This window comes from Mandrillus leucophaeus, unplaced genomic scaffold (assembly GCF_000951045.1).
Source record: "Mandrillus leucophaeus isolate KB7577 unplaced genomic scaffold, Mleu.le_1.0 Scaffold650, whole genome shotgun sequence".
In the NCBI taxonomy this organism is placed as follows: Eukaryota; Metazoa; Chordata; class Mammalia; order Primates; family Cercopithecidae; genus Mandrillus; species Mandrillus leucophaeus.
Genome location: NW_012107031.1, coordinates 1,454,761 through 1,463,305, shown reverse-complemented (window position 1 = coordinate 1,463,305; position 8,545 = coordinate 1,454,761).

Genomic DNA, 8,545 nt, shown 5'->3' with positions numbered 1-8,545 from the left:
GGGGTCGGCGTCGGGGTCGGGGTCGGTTCACCGCAGCAGCTCCGTCTCCTGCGCCCTCCCTGGACAGAGGTGTGCTCGCTTGGAGAAGCCTAGGGTGATCCGCTGCGTCAGGTCGGAACGTTTCCATTCATTCCGCTAGCACTTATTGCGCGCTTATGATGTGTCACTCCCTGGAGTCCGAAAGAGGAATCAGACACAGCTTCCCTGCCCTGTATATGTGGAGAGGGCGGAAGGGAAGGCCGTGACTGCGTGGGGAGCCTGACATTCCAGCTGAAGCTGGAAGAATGGGTAGGCGTTTGCCTTAAAAGGAAAGGACACTCCAGGTGCTCAGGTTAGAGATAGACGCATGCGCCCAGCCCCTGTTCTCGCAAGACCAGAAACGTGGGGGTGGGGGCTCGGAGGCAAAAAAGTCAAATAGTCGTGTCATAGGTATCCTGAGAAGGGGGTGGTTAGAGAGGGAGCCATGGAAACAAGAGGCGGTCCTTCCCTCGGCCTGGAGGAGTCTGGTGAGGCGCCCAGGGGGAGTTATACAGTCAGGACAAGCAGTCGGAGGGAGCAATAAAAGTGTGCAAGAGTCTCGGAGTGAGACAGCCCTTATTATACTACGATGAAACTTACCTAAAATTTATTGAGACTTAAGACCTCAGTGTCTTTGCTCATCCTGTTTCTTAACTCTGGACTGCCTTCTTTAACCCCTATGATAATAGGTGCAAATCCCTTCTGCCTTTTGAAGCGTGGCTGCATTGTCACCTCTTCCACCAAATCGCCATTGACCTTCACCAAGTCACATAACTATTTATTTTGAGACGGAATTTAGCTCTTGTCGCCCAGGCTGGAGTGCAGTGGTGTGATCTCAGCTCACTGTAACCTCCGTCTCCCTAGTTCAAGCGATTCTCCTGCCTCAGCCTCCAGAGTAGCTGGGATTAAAGGTGTGGGCCAGCACGCCCAGCTAATTTTTGTACTTTTAGTAGAGACAGGATTTCGCCATGTTGGCCAGGCTGTTCTCAAACTCCTGGCCTCAAGTGATCCGCCCGCCCCGGCCTCCCAAAGTGCTGGGACTACAGGCGTGCGCCACCATTCCCGGCCTTATTCATACTTTATCCGTAAGTGTACATTCACACTGTACACTTATAACTGAGTCTTATCCCTACTAATCTCTAGATTCCCTAAGGGAAGGATCTGTGTCTGATAAGATCACCCACAGCACCCACAATGCTCTGCACTTAATTTATCCTCCATAACGTGTATTTAATAAATGATGAATAACACTGGCATATAAAAGCAAGACTAGGCAACTAGAGTTAGGAGACCTAGATTCTGGCTACCGCTAACCAGCTTGTGACCTTTTACAGATGTTACAAGTCACTCTGCCTCTGTGGGGAGAAGCCAATTTCTTCATGAAATCTAACATCTCTTGCAATTCTATATCAGATACTTCGCAGGGTTTAAAAAAATATGGCACCTCTCATAACTTTTCACCCTCAATATTATGTTTTATCTGCTAGTAAAATAATTATTTGGTAAAACACCCGCACGGGCATTCATTTGACCCTCAAAACAACTTTGGTTTTTAAAATGAGGAAAATGAAAATTAAAGAGGTCAAGTCTTGACTAAATCACAGCTGTGATTAAATCGTAATGATGAAACCAAAAGTCAAAGTCCTGGTATCCAAATCTTGTGGTTCCCCAGTATGCACAACTATCAGTAACTGCCTTGCTTTCCAAGACGTTTATTCTTTCCCCTACAATATTCCTCACTGTTACCAGTAAGTTTGGCTGTCTGAACCGTACATCAAATTTAAAAGGACTCAAGAAAAGAGAATCAGTTCAATGTATGGGAAATCATTTCCTGAAGAGAATTCTTCAATAAACTGCTTATTGGTATCTGTGAGTTCCCGTTTTGTTAAAATAATAGAGGAGCAGCTGACTCTTTTATTATTTTTAAATTTTATTTTATTTTTGTGACACATTCTTGCTCTGTGGCCCAGGCTGGAGTGCAGTGGCACAATCTCAGCTCACTGCAACCTCTGCCTCCTAGCTTCAAGTGATTCTCAAGCCTCAGCCTCCCGGGTAGCTGGGACTAGAGGCACGTGCCACAACGCCGTCTAATTTTTGTATTTTTAGTAGAGACGGTGTTTCGCCATGTTGGCCAGGCTGGTCTCAAACTCCTGACCTCAAGTGATCCTCCTGCCTGAGCCTCCCAAAGTGCTAGGATTACAGGCATGAGCCACCAAGCCTGGCCAACTGAGTCTTACAGATGGGAATACAGTTATCACCAGGATGGTTGTACCTGCTTACTCGGTACTCAAGATTATCATAAAAGGAATTTTTCTTAGTAAGTAGATAATTTTTTAATCTCTGGAAAACAACTTTCTTCATATGTTTGTATCTTCACAAAGTCATTCTTACAATGTCAGATCTCAATCCTTTAGGCAGTTCAAGATCCACTTCTGAATTTGGGGCAAAAAGAGCACTTGTAATACCTACCGCAGAGCACACTCTGAACGTCTGTATCTTCTGAACTGAATTAAATGTTATATAAGCATTGCTTAAATATTTTTGAATCTTGCCATGGTTCATTTATTCAAAAACAGAAATCTGTCGTTGAGACCTGAAGCAAAGGCAATGAAATATGAGACAAAAATCAGCTGCTTACTGGCAGAAAGTCATAATGCTATCAGGTAGGTACATGAGAAATACTTTCGTACAAGAGCTAACACATATAGTACAGGTGGCGTTCTAAATACTTTTCATATATTAGCTCGTTTTGGCTTCCTGACAACACTTTTAGGGAGATACTCTTTTTTTTTTTTTTTTTTTTTTTTTTTTGCAGACGGAGTCTTGCTCTGTCACCCAGGCTGGAGTGCAGCGGCCTGATCTCGGCTCACTGCGACCTCCGCCTCCTGGGATCAAGCAATTCTCCTGCCTCAGCTTCCTGAGTAGCTGGGACTACAGGCGCAGGCTGCTACGCCCAGCTAATTTTTGTATTTCAGTAGAGACAGGGTTTCACTGTGTTGGCCAGACTGGTCTCCAACTCCTGAGCTGAGGCAATCCGCCCGCCTCGGCCTCCCAAGGTGCCAGGATTACAGGCGTGAGCCACCACACCCGGCTAAGATACTATTTTTTTTTTAAGCCCCATTTTACAGACAAGAAAACTCATGCACAGGGAAGTGGTCACAGCTAGTGACCAGCAGAGTCTGAATCCAAGCCCAGAAAATATATGTGAGGAATTTAGGAACGTGTGACTTTGATTTTTCTCCCCACACAAAGATCTAGTTATCTTGAAACAAACAAGCACATCTGATCTCTTTCTTGCTTAAGCTTTTGAGTTTTCACCGTTAGCCTAGTTGAGCACACCAGGCTAGATCTGTGTCTTAAATGCCATTCTCAATGCAAGAAAAAGTCCCGCCCAGCTTTCCTCAACTACCCATGCTTTGAGACCTCAGATTAATCATCTTTTTTTTTCAAGTTTTCATAATTCCACCTCTTTGCTGTAGCAGTCACTCACTAATTTGTACTATAAGTATCTATTCACAATGCCTTTTCCAAGTTGCCAAAAAAGAGCTCAAGAGAGGGTTGAGATCTCATGCAAGAAGGAATTCAAGGCTAGTAGCAGAGTGCAGTGAGAGGAGAGTTTATTAAAAGGTACTCCATTACAAAGTAGGGCATCCCCAGAGAGCAAGAGGAGGCATGCCTTGTCTTTGCTTTAAGCTTTCCTTATATAGAGGTCTTGTCTATGTCAAAAGCTAAGCTGTGTCTACGTGCAGGTGAGCAGACAGCATGACAAAATTTATTATTCTATTGATTTAAAGATAACTATCCTTGACAGTCTAGTGTGTGAATACATCAAGCTTAACTGTAATTATCTTGAAAATATATATTGTTATGGGTATTGGGACATCTGGGCTTTCCGCTTTTGTAAGAGTGTGTCCTTGTAGGTATCTTTAGGCTGTCTCCTCAACTATAAACGTGTTGATTATGGGTTGTGACCAAAAAGGAATGTGCCTTGTTAGTCTCAAGATGGAATTGATTTTTGAAGTGGTGCCACTCTGGCTCTCCTAGGCTCCTGCTTCCCTAACACAAGGGATTCAATTCCTTAAGACAAGGACCATGTCTTACTCACAGTTGCATACTCAGTATTTGGCATATGGTAACTGTTTCCTCAATGTATTGAATACAACCTTCCTTTTTAAAAATTTTAGCCCATTGTTTTGGCAGCAAACGAAATAATTGTCTTCTCAAAATTTTTTTTTTTTTTTTATTTGAGACAAGGTCTTGCTCAGTCATCCAGGTTGGAGTTCAATGACACAATCACAGTTCACTGAAGACTTGACATCCCAGGCTCAAGCCATCCTCCAACATCAGCCTCCGAAGTAGCTGGGACCATAAGTGTGTACCACACCTGGCTAATTTATTTATTTTTCATAGAGACAGGGTCTTGCTATGTTGCCCAGGCTGGTCTCCAAATCCTGGCCTCAATCAGCCCTCCCTCCTTGGCCTCCCAAAATGTTGGGATTACAGGGGTGAGCCACCATGCCCAGCCCTTCAAAACTTTATCACTCACCATTTACCTCATCCAAAGACTTTTAACCCCAATCATATTGTTGGACATCCTCTCAGCACTTATGTAATCTTTTGCAAATTCTAGTTGCAAGTAATGGAGCCAACGGTATTAATTTGGAACATTGTTTTCATTTTCTTTTTCTCCTTTATGGCTCATAAAGCCACAGTTAGGTGACCATCAATCCGATTTAATGTCATTATGTAAGAAGTGTCTACTTTGTGTCAGGCACTGTGTCAGGCACTGTGTTTGCTGCCGGGAATCAGGCAGTGAACAAGGCAGACATGGTACCTGTCATTTTGGAGTTTAGAGTGTAATGAGAAAACAGCAGTGAACAAGTAATTACAGATGTCATGTGTATGAAGAAGGAGGAGGAGGAGGAAGAGAGAGAAGAAGAGGAACAAAGAGAAGAGCACCACCAGTAAGCAGATGTTGCTCTGGGAGGGTAAGAAGCTATAAACAAAACTAAGGGTCAAGAAAGGGCTACCAGAAGATGTTACTTTTAAGCTGGGTTTGAAGAATTAGCAGGAGTAGGCAAGTATAACCTCTGTCAGTGTCAGTGATCACACTTTACCTTTCTTCTTCCCTTTCGCCTTACTAAAACACTAAGTATACAGCCAACAAAATAAGTTTTTCACTCTTGATGGCGGTATGATTGCAAAGATGAAGGTTCTATTCTTCTGAGCAGTCTTATTTGCTATCTTTCTATAAGTCTCCATTCTGTTTTTTCCCTCAATATTGTTCATTTGAAATAATATACAAAGGTCAATCTCTAAGAAAGAGTTTATTTGGGAATATGCAGGAATTGCAATTCAGGACACCCAGACCTGGGCAGCACCTGGGTGTATCCAAAGAACAAAGGGAAAGGCTGAGGTTTTATTGGGAAAATGAGGCAAGTACATTGTTTTGAAAGAAAGTTCACCGGTGCTGGCAGTGAATGGCAGGAGCTGGCAAGTTCTGATTGATGAAGTGGCAGCAGTTACCAGGTAAGACATAATCTTAAAGCCACAGGTAGGTCTCTGCGGGTTTTTTGTTGAATTGCAAAAATAGTTTGTGAAACAGGTGTATGGGAACTGGGTGCCCTTTCCTATGACCTCTTGACTGCATTTTAGTTGGTAATGACAAGACTTGACTCCATTTTGTACAATCAACTTTCACAATATCAATTTTAAAAACTAGAAAATATTCATTTGCTAAATCAGAGTTGAACCTAGTCTCCTAGATTTGGGGTGCACTTCATTTTCTGAACTGGGTGGCAACGTATATTGAACTAGCCAGTCTCTTCCTCAACCATTCTTCCTCTTGGCACTTCAGGCTTTGAGCCTTGGCTCATTTCCCTAGTTCTTGGAGCACACCCTAGTGATATCCATTGGAATTGTGCCAAGGGCAGCAAAAGAAAAAGCCAGAGCAATTATTAAAATGATTCAACGCAAGGTGAATCTCAGCTGATCCTGAGCCAAGGAGAAGGGGAGTGAGGAGGAGGAAAAAGATTAACTAAAAAATCTGCCTTAAAAGAAGGTTTTCATCATATTAATATATTGGCCATGAATTACAATAATATGTAATTTATTTACCTATTATTTGTTGTTCTTCCCCTCTCCCCAAAAAGGATTTAACAAAATTACTTCACTGGGATAATTTAAATTGATAAAAATTCTGGAAAGTAAGCAATATGCCTTATGGAAAAAACAATGTATGCCCTTTGATTCAATAATTCCACTTCTGGGAATTCACCTGAATCAGTAAGGGTTCTCCAGAGAGACAGAAGCAACAGGATATATGGAAGGGAATTTATTAGGGAAAATTGGCTCACACTGCCACAGAGATGAAGTCCCACATGCAGGCCGGAGCCATCAGCAAAGCCAGTAGCATGGCTTAGTCTGGAAGCTTCAGATGATGCAGCCCCCAGTTTGAGAACAAAAGCCTGACAATCCTGGGAGGACCCTGGTGCAAGTCCCAGGGTCCAAAAGCCAAAGAACCTGGAGTCTGATGTCCAAGGGGAGGAGAAGAACAGGCATCCAGATCTGGAAAGCAGACAGAGAGCAGAGAACAAGGGTCCTCCATCTTTCCCCTTTGTCCCAGCCGGCCCCTAGCTACCTGGATGGTACCTGCCCACACTGAGGACAGGTCTTCCTCTCTCAGTCCATTGATTCTTGCATCAGTCTCCTCGGAAAACACCCTCACAGACACATCCAGACATAATGTTTCCCTAGCCATCTAAGCATCCCTCAATCCAGTCAAGTTGACACCTAAAATTAACCATCACAAGTCCACCCCTTGTTAAGCTATCACCCATACACATCTCCTTAAACCATAATTCATCTCCAAATAAAGATAATAAAAATGTCATAATTCCACCTAACGTGATACAACTATCCTGTGTACAACCAAAAACACACAAATTCCATCCCCAGAAGAGAAGGTGAACTTCTTTAGTGATGTTTACTCTTCTCCTGATATCCCATAACTTGAATACTGTGATGTAAAATTAACAATACTTAATTAAATACTAACAGTCAATAAATTTTGTTAATGCTAAATGAAAGAGAGGAAAGAAAACAAATACCTGTGTAAGATGTACGTATCTATGCATGAACGTATTCTTAACAAAATAGGGAGGAAAGAGTCATGACAATTACAGTCCTCAGTTCTGTTAACTGGTCATGTGGGTATAGCCAGTTTTTATAACTACTGTATTCTATTGTATATGCTGTATTCCGTTTGCCTTCAACTTCAGCAAGAACCTCAGCTTGTTGTGGTTCTCTACCTTGTGGGGTGACACAAGCCTTCATTCCTAAAGGGTCTGGGCCATTCGTAGTCCTGCCTGGATTCAGTTATTGTATAATAGTTTCCCACTGACCTTAATTATAAGGCATGGTAAAACTAAGGGACTTCCTGTATTTCAGACAAACTCTTCCTTACCTCCACTGTGGAGTAATAGTACAATTTCACCCTTGGTAGTGCAGATCAATCACCTCAGCCAACACCTTAACTCCTTTCTTAGCCTATGTGGAGTCCACGTTGGCCAGGTGGCAGTTTTAAACTTTCAATTCAGTGAAATCATTGTTGTGTCGGCTGGTAAAAGTATTCCTCCCTCTGGAACTAATGCCTCTAGGCCAGCAGAACATGTCATTGGAACAGAAAACATTTTGCCAGTGGGTCACTAGGGGCAATGGTGAGTGGTGCCACTCCCATTTTCACCCATTGGTTGCTCGACTCATGAGTCCTGGCCATGGGAGAAATAGTATAATATATTGGATGCGGATTCACAGCATATATGGCCTTCTAAAGAACCTTGTTCCAGTCTTGCAAAGTACTGTCACCTAGCTAGCACTGTAACTGTGACTTCAGAAGGTGATTCTGCCATTCTATCAAGCCAGCTGCTTCCAGATGATGGGAAACAAGGTAAAACCGATGAATTCTATGAGCATGCGCCCACTGCCACACTTGTTTGGCTGTGAAGTGAGTTCCTTGGTCAGAAGCAAATGCTGTGTGTAATAACATGATGGTGAATAAGGCATTTGGTAAGTCCATGGTTGGAGTTTTGGCAGAAGCCTTGCATGAATGAAGACAAATCCATATCTAGAGTAAGTGTCTATTCCAGTAAAGACATATGACTGCCCCTTCCGTGACGGAAGCAGTCCATTGTAATCAACCTGCCACCAGATAACTGATCACCCTGGGGAATGGTGCCATATTAGGAGCTCCATGTTGGTCTCTTGCTGGCAGAATGGACACTCAGGAGTGGCTGTAGCCAGGCTGGCCTTGGTAAGTGGGGGTCCATGTTGCTGAGTCCATGCATAAACACTATCCCTGCCACCATGGCCATTTTGCTTATGAGCCCATTGGGCAATGATAGGGGTGGCTAAGGAAAGAGGCCTACTGGTATCCACAGAACACGTCATTCTATTCACTTGATTATTAAAATTCTCCTCTGCTGAGGTGGTCATCCTTTGGTGAGCATTCATATGGCACACAAATATC